Source organism: Schistocerca cancellata, chromosome 5, assembly GCF_023864275.1.
Source record: "Schistocerca cancellata isolate TAMUIC-IGC-003103 chromosome 5, iqSchCanc2.1, whole genome shotgun sequence".
Lineage (NCBI taxonomy): Eukaryota > Metazoa > Arthropoda > Insecta > Orthoptera > Acrididae > Schistocerca > Schistocerca cancellata.
The window spans coordinates 562,016,571-562,035,108 of NC_064630.1; the positions used below are offsets into that span (position 1 = coordinate 562,016,571).

The 18,538-nt window shown below is 43.0% G+C and overlaps 1 protein-coding gene across 2 annotated transcripts in view; it reads left to right on the top strand.

Moving 5' to 3' along the window:
* LOC126188031 (BCL2/adenovirus E1B 19 kDa protein-interacting protein 3) overlaps positions 1-18,538 on the top strand; it is a 325,431-nt gene that overhangs the window by 162,083 nt on the left and 144,810 nt on the right. The gene's annotated exons all lie outside the window — the stretch shown is intronic.

Genomic DNA, 18,538 nt, shown 5'->3' on the forward strand with positions numbered 1-18,538 from the left:
GTTTATTACACATTAAAGGGACCTTAGTATGTCATAAATTTGTACTTTACACTGTTAAATTAAAAAACTAAGGGTATTTCTAAGTCTGTGAATCAAACATTTAGGGGTGAGAGATCCCGTCATGGGGAACTGAAAGGACAACGTTAGCTTAACCTTTCTGGTCACTCGAGGCGGTCCTTCTTTATTAAGTTTGTTCCTGAGAGGTGGCAGGGTGTAGGTTATATGCTGCGTGCGTATGAAATGTGTGTTGCCTATAATCCAGTCAGCCCGCTCCGCGTGAATGGGACTGGTTCGAGTGAAGTTGAAGTTCCTGATTCGCTGCTAAACTATCTTTCGCAATTTAGAAACACTCATTATTATGGTTTTCTCGCTAAAAACCATTCTATCAATGTATTGAGATAGATAGTATACACCATATCTGGTTAGTAGACCTCGTAAAATACTTAAACACCGCCGGCCTGTGTGGCCGAGCGGTTCTAGGCGCTTCAGTCTGGAACCGCGCGACCGCTACGGTCGCAGGTTCGAATCCTGCCTCGGGCATGGATGTGTGTAACGTCCTTACTTTAGTTAGGTTTAAGTAGTTCTAAGTTCTAGGGGACTGATGACCTCAGATGTTAAGTCTCATAGTGCTCAGAGCCATTTGAACTTATACATCCTGTGTGTATCAGTAATTATGTTCAGTGGCTAGAAATAAAGTATTTCATATTATGTTCGGCGTTTTGCATAATTACATTTAGAGAAGTTTCTTTATCTCTTCAATAGTTTCTAGAGCAGGCTGTTTCATATTTGTTTTTCCATGAGATAAGGTCACTTTGTTTCCTTCTTTCATATTGAACTGTTCAGATATCAGCTTTTATGCTACCTTTTGACGGTGAAAATGTTTGTTCAGATCGAATTATGTCTCGGTTGGCCCGTATTAAGTTTCTTTTTTTTCTAAAGAAAGAAACAGTATTGGACGGTAGTGTTTACCGGCGTAGTATCTACTTCAGTGGTCCGCGGGCGTCATGTCGGATAATCTTGTGAAAACCTTACAATATTTTAACGAGACAGCTGCTCGTCATTTTCAGATGCTTACTCTCGTTGAAATATTGTGTAGCTTTCACATTATTCGACGCAACGCCCATGATTCAGTGAAGCAGAAAGTTTTTTACACTAATTACTTCAACCGTTTGATAATATTGACTAGACGTGAAAACTTTTTTATGGAAACGGCATAGCACCAATTTCCAGACCACCCACCTTTGTAGTCGTCAAAAATATCTAATCCCTCTGTTCCTTTTCATTTGTGGCAAAGAAATGTGTATTTGCGCTAAGAACGCCAGCATTCAACGACACGCACGTCTTGTGCCTTAGTTTACGCGGTTGCGTCACGCGTGACACATGGATTCACGTTTGCTTTCGTTTACGGCGGAGCGGAAGTTACGAGCAGCACGCATACGGCAGTTAGCGCTACTGACTGCCCAGAAAGCACTGGTAGGTGTAACGACGTGAGTGAAATACAGCCACTTTCTCGGTGCAAAGCTTAGGCGTATTTTACGGGCTCTAGCATCCCTTATAGATGATTCCGGTAACACTTCGTGCTATAGTTCAATTCTTTTATCTTGGCGGTTCGCGCATGCCCGCCCAGACGCGGGAGAGTGCTGCGTTGCCAGTTCCACGCGCCAAGAGAAGCAGCGCCATAGTATAGTTCGCACACTTACGTTTAGAGGGAAGCGCGCAGTTTATGAAGTAAAGCCATCACGGCCGCATTAACCCTTTCGCTGCTTCAGAGACGTGCTCTCCGCATTTGTCATCACTGCACTGCTCGCCTGTGCAGACACATGCTGTTCCGACTGCTTTGACACACTTATCACTCGATTTCACAAAAACTATGTGGTCCAAAAATTCGATTTTTACACATCTTCTTGAGTGATACCGTCCCCCCATAAATGACTTAATTTTGTTTCGATGTTCAACACAGTTATTGTGCATCATTTAATGTAGTAAACCATTGCACGAAATATTGAAGAGTTTGCAGTCCACTGCGTATACATTCCGTATAGTCGATTTTAGTTGCCACTAGAAATTTCAAAAAATTACATTCAAACGAATAAAATTCATGAATTAAGAGACTGCGAAATTGTTTTTAAATAAAGAAAATATTATGCAAAGAACAAGATTTGAACTCGGAACCTCTTGGGTAGCAACCTAACACCTTAACCATTACGTTAACGTAGCGCATCGTTCAAATTGATTCCTGGAGTACGTTAAACAGTCACGCAAAATACCTACAGACGCTGTTGGTATGACTATGAATTACTCACGTTTCGTCGAAGTACAATAGTAAATAAATAATTACTGTTCTTTATTGCAAAAAAGCGGTTAGTGAGAATGAATTTCCTTGCTATCGCTTGAATTAGGAGGCTTATTGCTTTTTTGGTTTAATTAATTAATAGAATATTAAGCAGTTGATATAAAGAATGCTTTTTCCAAACTTTCTTTTATAGAAAGTCCATTACCAAGAAATTTCTTTTGTTCAATTACTTTATTTATAACTGAACGTTTCTAAAACTGAAAACACTCGTCCGTGCTCTGCACTGCAGTCGAGCTCTGGCAACGTCGTTCTCTGTTCATTGGCTGACAGTGTTTTGTGACGTCAGATGCGCAGAACGAACCTAAACTCAGCCGCCGTCGTAAATGACACGCACTTTAGGTGCTGTTGGTTAGGAAAGGGGGAGGAGGATGAGGGGAGGGGGGAAGTGGGGAGGAACGGGGACAGCGTAATCGAACTCTCCCAGAGGCCCACTGCGCAGTTTGTGAGACGCCATGTGCAAGATTCGAGCAAAGGCTGTGACGTTCTGGAGCATAGACAAACACTCTGTTGGTAACAATCATAAACGCAACCTATGCTTAGAGGACATTTTGGCAGACTGTAATATTTTCATTTACTTAGTTAACAACACAGTGTTAGAGATTAATTCGATTTCATAAGGGTATATCAACTACACGAATGAAAGATTAAATTACAGCAAAAAGAAGCAGCAAGGGTATGTCTTGTAGATGCAAGCTCACACAACCTTGAGGTACTTTTCAGCTTTACATTAAGGATCAAAGTTTCCATTTACCTTTCACACGTATTGAAAGTGCACTTAACGGATGCACGACTTCTACCTGGACGATAGTCAAACTCGCCCCATCCTTTTGTGAGCATGTCTGCGACGTCGTTGTCGTAAGGGGAGACAGAAGTGTTCAACAACCCCCTTCAAAATATTGACACCTTGAATCAGGTGACCTCGGAAGCCAATTGTGTATGACGAGATCCATACGTCCGTTGCGGCAATCCATCATTGAGACATCTCATTGTTAAGAAATAAACATCGATGAAACGAAAATATGTTGGGAATACGAAAGATTCAATATAATGTTGAACAGATATAAATTAGAACACGTGAAAGGTTTTGTTGCAGAACACCAGTGGTAAAATAGGTATTTTATAAAAAGGATTTTCTGTAGGTGTGTGGAAATGATCGCGAAACGGTTGTTAATCTGCGCTGTCCTAGTTTATGGCGGCGAAACTTTAAGAGGGAGGATGACAAAGTGGTTGGAGGCTTTTGAGATGTTATGGCGAAGAACAGAAAAGAAGGTAGACAGTGAGAAACGAAGAGATCCTGAAGAGAATTAGAGAACAAATTTGTGGGTGCAATAAGACAAGAAATTGGATTGGAAATGTACTGAGGGAGCATGATAGAATTCTAAAAACTGTTTCCGAAGAGAAGATGGGAAAGATTCACACCTAGTACGATCTGCTTAACTCCTATAAATAAAACAGTCTAAAGAAACAAATCGACCGCAGAAAAGCGAAGACAAGGACGCCGTTGCTTACAGAACAGAAAACTGATGTTTCTCTTGCAGAGTTCGGGAACTGTGTGTGTCGTGTGTGGAATGAAAGTTCACTTGGTTTTCCGCGCCGACTTCTGTCGGCTTGGTCGGTTTACACTGCGCTATTTTAGGTGGATGCTGGGAAAACGGTCAGCAACTACATTGATCATAACGATCTGGAGGCCACACATCCAGACTCACCAACCAAAGGCTTAAATCTGAATTCGCTGCGACCTTTGAGAGGAGTATCTTAAGCTCCTTTTGCGGACTGTCAGGAGTAATAATAGGCCATATGAACGCATTTATATAACATGGAAGACTTGCATATTCGGTATTTACTCCAGGTAATGATTTCATTACTATATGTGTTGAGTGCATTAACTTTAATGGAAAGGCTTACTACAGCCATCTGAGTGGCTCGTAAATAAGTAGCAAGTAGCAAAGTGCCAAAGATATACCGAAGCGATTATCATCTTTCGTTGCGGGATAAACTCACCGCGTCTAGTTCGTCAAATGGTTATCTGTTCAGATACCACTTCTACAAATGCCCTCACTGCGCACTAACATGTGGTTTCGTTGGCAGATTATGACTACCCTTCCTCCATGGCGATAGCATCGAATATTTTATTGAAATGACCCGAAGAATCTAGTAAGTCGCTGTCCATATTCTTACACTGCAGCATTCTGTCACAATGGTTATCTCTGGAGGGATTAAAATATAGCCTCATGCTGCATTCACAACTTGGTAGTTTCGGCTCTGTATCCAGCCAGGTCGGGATTTGGACGATCTAACACACCAATTGGACAATATTTCGATGAAGGACATCAAACAGCATCAAGCAGAGTAAATAGTGGCGCAAGGGCCAGAGTTGGACCAAGGCATTATTGACTCGCTCAGTTTGCGAAGCCCTTTCTCATAAAATAATCCAATTTTCCGGAAACTGTAATTGTCTGTCTGTACATGAACATTACCTCTACAGATTTCCGTCCCATTCAGATAATTCATTCGTTGTGCGTCGTTTTTTATTTTGATTTAATTGTTTTAGAATGCTATTCAACTTTGTGAGACACGTTTTTCTGAAAGATGAAAGACTTGTAAGCTGTGGTTGTAGAAGTTTGCATTTTAGGTCGTTCAGGAAACGTTGCACTCCAAAATCACTTCATCATTCTAGAAATGCCTGCCGTACATCCTTCATCGGGGGAAAGAGGAAGACACTGGATGCCATGTCAGGGGAATATGGAAGTTAAGGCAAAATTTGATAACCAAAAGAATCGAAGTAGTGTATGAGCTGGAGCAAGAAAAAACCCCTTGATAGCTTCCTGCTGCAGTTCATTTTTACAGCCTCCCGTGACGTCGAGAGATTTCGGTAGTATGGGTTTGTCCCCTTCAGAGAATAATCCGTTAGCACCCCACCATAGCAGTCAAAAAAAAAATTCCTCACCACCTTACCTGGTATTGCCTGCGGCGGTATTCCCCTTAAAATGTAGAAAAGAATTACAGGCCTATATAGGGTGCCCGAGACACGTTGCGACGAACAATGAGGGACTGTAAAGGGTGTCTTCAGGAACAAATTAGGGACAGGAATCCGTATCCCGAAACGTCGTCAGACGACGCTGCAGAGCGTCGAAGTTCCAGGCGCCGGCGCTTGCATTAGGCCAGCCTTCAGCAGCAAACGAGACATTGCACGCTGACGGACCATAGGCGGAACATTTCGCAATGTTTGTTATTCAGTGATGGCGACTGATTGTCGCGATCACCACTGGAGAAGATGGAGCTAGCTGATAAGTAGAAAGCCCTTCTGTCCTATGAATGCGATGCTCCATTGCCTCGGTGGATGACGACGGTTTGGGACGCTGGTTTCCATCTGCAGTTTATGCTTCTCCTGGAATCCTGTAAATTCTCCAGTGTTTTTTGGTATACGTTTCCTGACACTAGTTCCTATCATCTACAGCACGTCGAAGTTTGTCGGAACGTTTCTGGGACATCCTGTATTCCACTTCAGTAGTCGGCTACACCTCTTTGTTTTGACTCCTCTAGTGGAGAAACAAAAGGGAAATTTGGAAAGGAATTTGTTCAAAGAGAGGAAATAAAAACTTCAGGTTTGGCAATGGCATTGTAATTTTGTCAGACGACAAAGAATTTGGAATAGCAATTAAACGGACTGTGTTGTATCTTGAAAGAAAGATGAACATCTAAAAAACGGAACAAGACTAATGGCATGTAGTCGAATTAAATCAGGAGCTGGTGAAGGAATTCGGTTAGAAAAAGAAAATAGTACGCAGGATAGCCCCAGTTAGTCCCGGTCGGGGCACACATTTTCAATATGTCCCCAATTATGTATATCAAAGCTAGTTCGCAGCTAGTGTGTCGATTTATCATTTCATTCTAGAGAAGCTGCACGGTCATCAAAGGTAGGGGATATAAGATGCAGTCTAGCAATAGCAAGAAACGCATTGCTGAAATTTGTTGACACAGAATATAAATGGTAGGAAGTCTTTTCTGAAGGCATTTGTCGGGATTATAGCCTTACACATAAGTGTAAGCAGTTTAGACAAGAATAGAAGCTTTAGAAGTGTTGTGTCAACGCACTGTGGCGCGAGGATTTCCGTGTGGACAAGAGCTGCTGATATATATCTACAAGCAAGAGAAAGGTACGTAACTTTATTTCCTCGAGTTGATAACTAATACTTTGACTACCTATCGTAGATGTTCGGTTGCATGGTTTCTCTGTTAAATCTAAAATATTCTCGCTATTCAAATTGGGGAGAGGGGGATTATGTTGTTGGGGAGGAAGAGTTACCATGTTTTTAACACATTGGAAGTGTTTTTTACCATTTGGGCAGAGCGCCTCATTAATTTTTCTGTGGCGCAGAGACGGTACGCGTCCCCGAGGAGATCAGAGGGCTGCACTTCTGTGACGTCACTGGTTGCAACCGACAGCGCGGAAACAGGAATAGAACAGATGGCGATCGATGAGAACGCCGGAGTGGCCACAGAGAAGCCGGCGCTGAGCACTCTCTCTGTTCTGGCCAGCTGAGAGCGCATGCCGGCGAGCTGTTCCGTACGGCTCTTTAGACGGGGGTCGTTCGTGACCCAGTATTTGTTTCAAGGGACCTGTAGCGCGAGACTAAGCTGAAATACACTTAATGAGGTGCCTTCTGAGCAAAACATTTGGAAGAAAAGCTTATCAGCGTGGCAACTTTAAGACGTTATTTCGTGATAAGTGGCACTGGATATCATGAATTCTCAACCGGCATCAGTCAACTCGTACAAATACCTGGGTGTAAACAATTGTAGGACCACATAGCCACAGTATTAACAGGTGATATTTCATTCGTAAGATACTGCAAAAATGCCGTCAGTCTACAAAGGAGATCGTGTAGAAAATGATCAGCTGACCTATTGTAGAATATTGTTAGCGTGTGGCACACATACAAAATACGATTAGGTTTGTCAGGCCAGAGCGACACGGAAATTCTGAAAAAAAGTGAATCGCAAACTCTGCAAAATATCGAGCGAAGGGTTACTAACGAAGGATCTCTATTAAGTGAGGTTTTTAGGAATATGCTTCATATCCTAAGAGTGTCCTCCATAGGGACAGGGAGGATAGGGTAAGATTAAGTATAGCGCTCACCAGACGCATTTGAGCACGCTTGCTGCCCGTGATCCCTAGGCGAATCGAATGGGGAGGGAGGGGGGGGGGGAGGAGGGAATGTAATATGTATAGTGGGAGCAAATTCCTTACTTAGAAAGCTGACCTCTGTGTCACTCGTGAATTCGATGATAAATGCATGAAGTATTACTCGTGAAATTCCCATACTGCACTGAGCAGTGAAACGAAAGAGTGTGTGTGTGTGTGTGTGTGTGTGTGTGTGTGTGTGTGTGTGTGTGTGTGTGTGTGTGTGTGTGTGTGAGAGAGAGAGAGAGAGAGAGAGAGAGAGAGAGAGAGAGAGAGAGAGAGAATGAGAATCAAATCTACAGATTTCCGTCCCATTCAGATAATTCCTTCGTTGTATGAAAACGAATGTTTGAAGTTCCGGTAACTCATTTAAAAGTTATTACGCTGCTACAGCTTAGGTTTTATCGCTTCCTTAAACTCCGGCAATATTAGTTAATCGAAAAAGTCCCTAGTTGTACCATGGTTTGGAGTTAACGTTAATTTGTAGGTCTCAAAATAGTCGGCTGTTTAAGTCAATTCAAAGGTCTGAGGGAGGCAACAAAATTGTAGCCAATCCGCGCCCTCTACTGCACAGCGACCTAACGTTGCTCTACAGTGTCTGAAGTCTAGGTTTTCCCCCGCTGCCATTAGCAGAACTACTTCTGAAGGACAGTTTCAATATTAACGACGTGTGGAGCGAAAATTGGGAAGCCCTGAAAAAGGTTCAAAGTCCGCCCACATCGACCCTGTTTCAGCACAACCAGGAATCGAACTGCTTCGCCACTCACAGAATACATTCAACAGAATAAGAACTTCACATGGCGTCTGACGTCACCCATTTTACAAACGGGGAGTAAACGAATCGTTGACTTGAGACTGCAGAGAACCTCATCATATTGGCGAAAATTGTCAACGAATGCCGCCTTAAAGCATATCCAGGAGAAAAACGTGATTTCTTCGAAACTTCAAACTTTGCACTGGATTTACTTAATGGTGTCAAATTTAACGTAAATTTATATTTATAGTACGTTCTGCTTTATCCTTGTGACTGCATTGCGAAATTATCACTTTCTGTGTATATAGTCTGAAGGAGAGATAAAATTTGTACCAAGGCCTGGAATCGAACCCAGGTCACCTGCTTGCTAGGCAGGTGTGTTAGCCATTAAGCCACTTTGGCTCTGTGGTTAACACAGAAGTGATTGTTGTCTGAACCGCTATGCGCAGGTGGCTTAGTGGCTCACACACCCGCTTAGCAATCAGATGACCAGTGTTCGATTCCCAGCCTCAGTACAAATTTTCTGCCGCCGCTTTAGTCTATACATAAAATCATATCTGTAAGAGACCAGTAGTGTCTCTGAAATTATTTTATCACTTTGTTTTATACTTATTGTATATATTATACCACATGCATGTAAGCCATACGCTGAATAAAATAACGAAAGGGGGCGAGCAGAGGATAATGAAACAAGCAAATAATCCTAACAGACATAGCTTCGGAAAACAACAGCTTCCTCAATATGAGATATGCGCGATTGGAGTCATGACAATGTTTCAACATTGTTAACGTTGTTTTGTAAATGATACCATTTTAAGTAAATTCTCTGATAGGAAACAAAGGGTGTCATATGGAAAGATATGTATTAAGCTGTCAAGTATAATCCAAATAGCAATTGCTTAAATGTGGTGCCCCACACGGTTTCAGATTTCTTTTTTTTCCTATGGTACAAACATTGCAATAAACAGCAGCTAAACTATTATCATTCCGGATAGCCAAGTACTGCTAAATAGCGTTCAGACAACAAATGTATCGATCGTAGCTCGCAAATACCATGGCCTCCCAGGTCCCCCGACTTGAACCCATTTGATTTTCTCGTGTGGGGGATACTTAAAAGCTTTGTTGTACTCCAGCAGTGTTCATAGTGTGGGTGAACTCTTGGAAAGCACTGTGGATGGGTGTCAGTGCATCCGTAACACGCTTGGGTTTTTTGAAGGTTTACAGGCATCGGTGCTGAAGCCTGCCTGTGAAGTACGTGAGAACAAAAAGTGCGTACCTGCAGTCCGAATCCTCTGGGACTCTCAACTGGACCATCAGATCAGTTAATCCCAGATTTTGATGAGTCTTGGGTATGTTGTGGGCGTGCCATGGCTCCCTGGCTATCGTCTTTCCATGCGACGGCCCCAATTTCCGAGAAAATCAACGTTGAAGTTTTATGCGCACCTTCTAAATCCATGACTTTAATCACGATACAAGGAAGCGAGCGTAGCGCAACGGCGGGTACCAGGCTGGCGGTAAGGTTTCAAATTCTGCTCCTGTACTTTCTTAATTTCATCGTACAGTATATCATTAAATAGATGTCATGCGTGGTAGCCATGCAACTTAGCCGTTGCGCTTGGTGGGAATGTGGGAAATCTTGTTGGTATAAGAGATACACATAAAACTTAGACAGGGACCGTAGCACGAAAAGCCGCTAACCAGTTACTCATTGCAGGTCCCCCTAATACACATCTTAGACTCCATGAAATCACTACCGCGTCTGATGGTCCCCTTGTCAGCTATAAAGTATTCATGTAATACGTGGTTTTGGGGAAACCATTAGTTTCTGGTCGTATGTTTATCAGAATTATTTGTTTCATTGCCCTCTACGTTGGTAGCTACAATAAATATGATTTTCGAAGATTTATCGTTTGTTTGTGACAAGAAAGTGAATGCAATTCCTGAAGATAATGTTACATTATTTACACTACCTGGGTTTCTTAACTTGACAATCTGTTCTGCTGGTTGAGAATTGCTTATTTTGTACTACCAATGTTGTTAAGCAATAAGTGCCTCCAGGTTACGGCGCAACACGTAAGTGTTGTCTGAGAGGACGTTGGCATTCCCCGTAGCTTGTGTATCCATTATATGCAAAGTGTAGACCTCGCGAAGTAGGCGCGTCGAAACGTCCTGTTTTGAGGCACACTTGCCGCCGCTTCCTTGTTCGGACACAGGAAGACAGTATGTGCGGAGCTCTCAGAAACGGAGCCGAGTTGTTTTAGATGATGCAGATGGAGGCGCGCTGTGGGAGAACTGCTTTTAAAAAAGCAGCTCTCTAAATGCAGAGGCATTCCTGAATTTAAGCCTATTTTGACCATATTTAGTTCACTAGTTGTTTATTTACTGTTTACTTGCGTCCACAGCCCTGAGTATTTTAGAAATAACATTAAAAAGACACTATCTTGTAAACCATATTTACGTACTCTGTATACGAGAGTGAGTCAAATGAAAACCTTAAATATTTTTTAAACATTATTTATTCTGCAGAAGTGGTACAAAGCTGTATCACTTTTCAACATAATCTCGCCCAAGCTCAATGCAAGTCCTTCAGCGCTTACGAAGTGCATAAATTCCTTTAGAAAAAAATTCTTTTGGTAGTCCGCGCAACCACTCATGCACTGCGTGGCGTACCTCTTCATCAGAACGGAACTTCTTTCCTCCCATTGCGTCTTTGAGTGTTGCAAACCTATGGAAATCACTTGGGCGCAAGGTCTGGTGAGTATGGTGGATGAGGAAGACACTCAAAATGCAGATCTGTGATTGTTGCAACTGTTGTACGGGAAGTGTGGAGCCTTGCATTGTCATGTTGCAAAATGACACCTGCTGACAGCAATCCACGTCGCTTTGATTTGGTTGCAGGCCGCAGATGATTTTTTAGGAGATCTGTGAATGAAGCTGGTGACAGTGGTCCCTCTAGGCATGTAATGATAAAAAATGACACCTTTTTCGTTCCAAAAGAGTCAGCATAGCCTTCCCTGCTGAAGGTTCTGTTCGAAACTCTTTGGTTTTGCTGATAAGGCATGGCGCCATTCCTTGCTCGCTCTTTCTTTTCGGTTGGTGGAAGTGAACCCAGTTTCGTCCCCAGTAACGATTCTTGCAAGGAAGCATCACCTTCTCGTTCAAAGCGCCGAAGTAGTTCTTCACAAGCATCAACACGTCGTTCTCTCACTTCAGAAGTCAGCTGCTGTGGCACCCATCTTGCAGACACTTTGTGAAACTGGCGCACACCATGCACAATGTGCTGTGCTGACCCATGACTAATCTGTAAGCATGCTGCAATGTCATTCAGTGTCACTCGGTGGTTTTCTTTCACTATGGCTTCAACTTCTGCAATGTTCTGTGGAGTCACAACTCGTTGTGCCTGATCTGGACGAGGAGCATCTTCCACTGAAGTCACACCATTTGCGAAATTCCTACTCCATTAACAGACTTGCTGCTGTAACAAACATGCATCACCGTACTGAACCTTCATTCGTCGATGAATTTCAATAGGTTTCACACCTTCACTACGCAAAAACCGAATAACAGGACGCTATTCTTCCCTGGTGCAAGTCGCAAGTGGGGCGGCCATCTTTATACTTATACTGCGACGGTATGTGTGCATCTGTACTATTCTGCCACCTACAGGCCATTCTACACGCTGTTTGTAGCACACTTACCAACTTACAGGAGAACGGCGCGAAATTTCAATTACAAATTTAAGGTTTTATTTGACTCACCCTCGTATTACTAAACTGCTAACCAGGGGGACAATTCCAGTTTCAGGTTACCTATCTGTTTCGAGGGCCAACAAAAACTTTTCTTTATTAAGAGGTATATTATAATGGCGCGCTGGAGTTCTTTGCGAAGTGTCCATTTGGAGTACGCTGCTGAAGCTTCCCTGGGAAGCCCTCACACTTCCTCCATACAGTTCCGTCCTCTCCCTATGTGATTTCTATATTTTTGCAGCACTCGAGACATTCGTGGCAGTCGCTGTGCTTCGACCGAAGAGGTATACGCCAGAGTAAAATTTTGGTTCCGTATGCAACTGCAAACACGTTTCTATGCAGGCACTGTCTTGTCTCATAATGGGTTAATAACCATAATAGCCATAATTTTTGATATTACGAAGGTCACTTTTCCACTTGTCGCGTTTTCATTTGTCTGGTCCTAATATCTGGAATAAGTAAACGTTGTTGACTGTTGACAAGAGGACAATGTCCTCTTAAACGGATCGATGATGCCCTGACACATTTCGTCAGTAGTTAATTTAGTAAGCACGAGAGCGTCAAGGAGATGCTCATGGAATTAGTGTCCGAAACAAGAGAGATGGTGGGCACCGCGGAGGGATTTTCTGTTAAAATTCCGTGAGCGTATGTTCCAAGAAGAATCGAGCAGCAAATTATAGTCCCACATACATGTCTGTTCCGAGCATTAAAGGAAAATTAATGAAATTAGAGCTCATGTGGAGGCTTTGAACGATGAAACAGGAAAGGGGTAAAATGCTAGAGGTGGTAGAAGCACCCATTGCAACAGGCCATAAGGTGACTAGCACACTATAGATGGCACGACTATGCATTGTTGCAACTCAGATAAATTGCTTCCTTTGGCCACGACGGAGTGAGCGAAATAAGTACATCCAGGCCGTAATTACGCATCGAAAGTATTTTTGCAAACTGAGGTCAAATAAATCACATCAAAACTAGGAAGAGGTCCATATAAATATCCATTCCATCGGTTTTTAGTTACTAAGATTTTACAAAGCGAGGAACACGCAATATTAATGTTCTACCCACACACACTCGTCTTCTCGCGGACGTCAGATGTGCTAGAGGAACAAATGTACCTATCACTCCACAAATAAAACTTTGGTTGATGCTTAGTCCGATTTGTAAAAGGAATTTAATCTACGTATGAATGTTGAGTGTTTAGATCTACTACCTGGCTCTTCCAAATTTTAATCTCTGAAAAAATATAAATAGGATTGGCAGATAATTTAGTTATTTGAGCGTTGCAATGATCATCATTGTGATAACTATGATGTGGCACGAGTTAATTAGTTCAGTTATAATGCGTTTCGCAATTGAAGTTTCCAAAAGAGTGTGCGTGTAGATACATGATGTAATCTCTCTTTCTGCTCTTTAAATTTCGTAAAGCTATCTTTCATAAAACCTCGTAAGAAACAATTACAAATAAGAAATATTATATTTGCAGGTTGCCAAATTAAACTTTAAATTCTGATTGAAAAACGAGCGCCAGGCTCCCTACAAATATCAGTTGCGTTAGCGTAATAAAATTTATGCAAAGAGGAACCTGACCTATAATAAATTGTATCACTGAAAATAGTCACTTTATGATAAATCTTGTGATTTGATGCTAATTACTTTTGATAGTATTTTTAAGTTGTTCTGCTTAGACTTCGTCGTATTTCCTGAGGAAATAAAAAGTTTAAATGCGCCGCGTAATGGCGGCCAATTTTCTCAGTCAACGATGATAGCAGCTAGCTCCGCAGCAGGTGTAAAAAATGCTACACAAACTCTTGCGTTATAACAAATGTGACGTGGGTTCCTTAAATGATTACTCTGCACTCTAGATTAGCTTATTATATTTTCGTGACTCTTTAACACATCAATTATGTTCTAGTAATTAAACGAGAGCAAGACAAAAGATATCGCAATACAATCGTACCTTCTGCACTCAAACAAAAGCTAAGACACAAGAAAACATCAGAACACGACTAAGTTCATTGTCTTCCAGACATTTTGTAATATAACAAAGATTATAGTGTTCAGTTCTTTAGTTTACACATATGATCTTTTATCACGGAGAATGTCTTTTTTCTGTTATCAGAATCGATAAATTGTCTTTAAAGTTATTTCGTAACTTTGTCCGTATCACAATTAGCATTAAAGTTCACACAACATTACGCATGTATAGTTCTTCTGTCGTTATTTATATTGTTCATGTCAAATATATGGAAAGGGACACTATAATGAACGCTCGTCAAGTAACCAGAGGCTATGACGTTGTCATGTAAGGAAACCTGTATCTGCGTAGACAACCTGCAAAATGCGCTCTTCGTGGTAAGGCGTTTGAAAGTACAAAAAGTGCGGTACAATCAGTGAATCAACATGTGCTCCAATATTGATAGTACAGTAGGAGTCGAATATCCAAAACTGAATTCGAACTACATCAAAGATCCAAAGAAACTAATAAACCTGCCTAAATTGTGTAGGACCCGCGAGCACGCAGAAGTCCGCAACACGTGGCATGGACGCTACTAATGTCTGTAGTGGTGGAGGGAGCTTATTGAGGATGGCGGCTTGCTTCTAAAAACGAGACTCTTCTCACTCATTCAATTAATGTGGGAAACCCGCAAGGTACCAGCTGACTTGAAGAACTCCACAATTGTCACCATCTTCAAGAAGGGCGACAGAAGCGTCTGTGGTAACTACCGGGGAATATCTCTACTCTCTGTCACTGGCAAAATTTTTGCAAGAATCCTTTTAAATCGCCTCCAGACACCTACAGAGACTATACTACCTGAGTCTAAATACAGGTTTCGACCTTCAAGAGGGACAATTGACATGATTTTCTGTGCACGACAACTACAGGAGAAGTACAGAGAACAGCAAAAGCCTTTACTAGTTTTCTACGATCTAGAAAACGCCTTTGATACAGTTCCCAGAGAAGCCATGTGGATGGTCTTCAAACGCTTCGGCTGCCCTGAACATTTTGTTGACTTTATTGAAGCTCTCTACGATGATATGACTGGACAGGTCTTCTGCCAGAATGAAACAACTGGTGAATTCCCAATAAGTGGGCTTAAACAAGGATGCGTTCTTGCTCCAACATTATTTGCATTGCATCTGGCAGCTATGCTTTACGAGACATCCGTAAACAAAGCAGGAATAGAACTAAAGTACAGGTTCGATGGAGACTCCATTCAAGAACGTTAACCAGTACCACTCGTGTGACAGAGCTGCAGTATGCTGATGACAATGCTTCTCCAGCTCATTCACCTGCAGAGTTGCAGTTGTCAGTTGATTCCTTCAGCAGGGCGTACGAACGATTTGGTCTCTCCATCAATATTCCAAAGACAAAGGTGATGGTGCAGCCAACTCCTGGCTCCTCCGTTCCTGATTTCAGCATATCCATTTATTATACACCCTTGGAACAAGTGGACCATTTCCTCTACCTAGGAAGCATACTGTCATCTAACTGCTCACCTGGAAAAGATGTGGAGAATGGATTACGTGCTGCCCATCTAGCATTTGTACGTCTTACAAAGCGTGTCTTCCTGAATGACGACTTAACACTGTACACCAAACTGATGGTGTACAAAGCTGTAGTCATTTCCACCCTGCTATATGGTTGCGAAACCTGGACGTTATATTGCTGTGATCCGAAGAAACTAGAACGCTTCAACCAACAGAAGCTAAGATATATCATGAACCTGAAATGGGATGACTTCATATCCAACACAGCTGTTTTTGAGAAAGCAAAAATGTATAGCATGGAAGCTCTTATCATTGGGCATCAACTCAGATGGTTCGGACATGTCCAGCGGATGAAAAATGACAGACTTCCACGCCAAATGCTGTACAGCGAAGTGAGCACAGGTAAAAGGTCACGAGGTGCCCCTCTCAACGTTATAAGGATCAGTACAAGAAAAATCTGAAAAACATGAACATCGATCCGAGTAACTGGTCCACAATAGCAGAAGATCAAAGTCGCTGGCTCTCAGTTACCTCAAATGCTCTTCAAAACTTTGAGCTGGAACGTCGAAGAATGGAGAATGACAAACGCCGGAGACGTAAACTCCTCCAGGCTCAGCCACGTCCTCCACCTTCCATCAGCTGTAATGTCTGTGGCCGCCTGTTCCACGCTAGGATTGGATTGCTAAGCCATCGACACTTCCACGCCTGAACCGTGACAAAGGAAATCTCAGGAGAGAAATGAAAACTCGGATAAGAGTATCAGCCGACGACGACGGTGGAGGGAATTGACACCATGAATCCTGCAGGGCTGTCCATAAATCCGTAATAGCACGAAGGGGTGGAGATCTCTTCTGAACAGCACCTTGCAAGGTATCAAAGATATGCTCAATAATGTTCATGTCTGGGGTGTTTTGTGGCCAGTGGAAGTGTTTAAACTCAGAAGAGTGTTCCTGGAGCCAAACTCTAACAGTGGACACAATGGATGCAGGTGATCAGACAAGTGCTTACGTACGTGTCACTTCTCAAGAGTCGTATCTACACACTTCAGGGTCCCCTATCACTCGAACTGCACACGACTTGTATCATTACAGAGCCTCCACTAGCTTGAACAGTCCCATGTTACTGCTGGAAGCATGAAGTTGTCTCCGTGCCCGTACGCGCCCGTCCGCTCAATATAATTTCAAGAGATATTCGTCCGACCAGGCAGCATGTTTCCAATCATAAACAGTCCAATTGACGGGACCAGGAAAGTGATAAAGCTTCGTGTCGTGCAGTCATCAAGGGTACACAATACACGAATGGGCCTTCGTCTCCAAAACAATGGTTCAAATGGCTCTGAGCACTATGGGACCTAACAGCTGTGGTCATCAGTCCCCTAGAAGTTAGAACTACTTAAACCTAACTAACCTAAGGACATCACACACAGCCATGCCCGAGGCAGGATTCGAACCTGCAACCGTAGCAGTCTCACGGTTCCGGACTGCGCGCCTAGAACCGCGAGACCACCGCGGCCGGCCGGCCTTAAGGTACGTTGTCCAAGACGCGACGCACACTAGCGACTGCGACGGGTCGCTACGTGACGTCAGAAGTTGCTTGCTGGCGCATGCGCAGTTCGAGTTTGGGATGCGACGCGCGGCTATTGCGACAGCTGCCGCAGCACTGCACCAGTGAGCAGTGTTGCGACGGGAGTCGCACGACACAAAGACGTACGGCTACCAGAAAGATGTCGAGCCAGTCAAGGAAAACTGAAATGAGCCACCCACAGGATGTGATGCTCTGTGAGCTGGTCTCGCGACATCCTTGCCTTTACGATTTTAAGAACCCTAAATATAGAGACACTATGTTCAGAGACAGAATTTGCGAAGAAATTGGTGCACAGTTGAAACTGGCAGGTTTTACATTTACATTTACATTTACATTTATACTCCGCAAGCCACCCAACGGTGTGTGGCGGAGGGCACTTTACGTGCCACTGTCATTATCTCCCTTTCCTGTTCCAGTCGCGTATGGTTCGCGGGAAGAACGACTGTCTGAAAGCCTCTGTGCGCGCTCTAATCTCTCTAATTTTACATTCGTGATCTCCTCTGGAGGTATAAGTAGGGGGAAGCAATATATTCGATACCTCATCCAGAAACGCACCCTCTCGAAACCTGGCGAGCAAGCTACACCGCGATGCAGAGCGCCTCTCTTGCAGAGTCTGCCACTTGAGTTTGTTAAACATCTCCGTAACGCTATCACAGTTACCAAATAACCCTGTGACGAAACGCGCCGCTCTTCTTTGGATCTTCTCTATCTCCTCCGTCAACCCGATCTGGTACGGATCCCACACTGATGAGCAATACTCAAGTACAGGTCGAACGAGTGTTTTGTAAGCCACCTCCTTTGTTGATGGACTACATTTTCTAAGGACTCTCCCAATGAATCTCAACCTGGTACCCGCCTTACCAACAATTAATTTTATATGATCATTCCACTTCAAATCGTTCCGCACGCATACTCCCAGATATTTTACAGAAGTAACTGCTACCAGTGTTTGTTCCGCTATCATATAATCATACAATAAAGGATCCTTCTTTCTATGTATTCGCAATACATTACATTTGTCTATGTTAAGGGTCAGTTGCCACTCCCTGCACCAAGTGCCTATCCGCTGCAGATCTTCCTGCATTTCGCTACAATCCTCTAATGCTGCAACTTCTCTGTATACTACAGCATCATCCGCGAAAAGCCGCATGGAACTTCCGACACTATCTACCAGGTCATTTATATATATTGTGAAAAGCAATGGTCCCATAACACTCCCCTGTGGCACGCCAGAGGTTACTTTAACGTCTGTAGATGCCTCTCCATTGATAACAACATGCTGTGTTCTGTTTGCTAAAAACTCTTCAATCCAGCCACACAGCTGGTCTGATATTCCGTAGGCTCTTACTTTGTTTATCAGGCGACAGTGCGGAACTGTATCGAACGCCCTCCGGAAGTCAAGGAAAATGGCATCTACCTGGGAG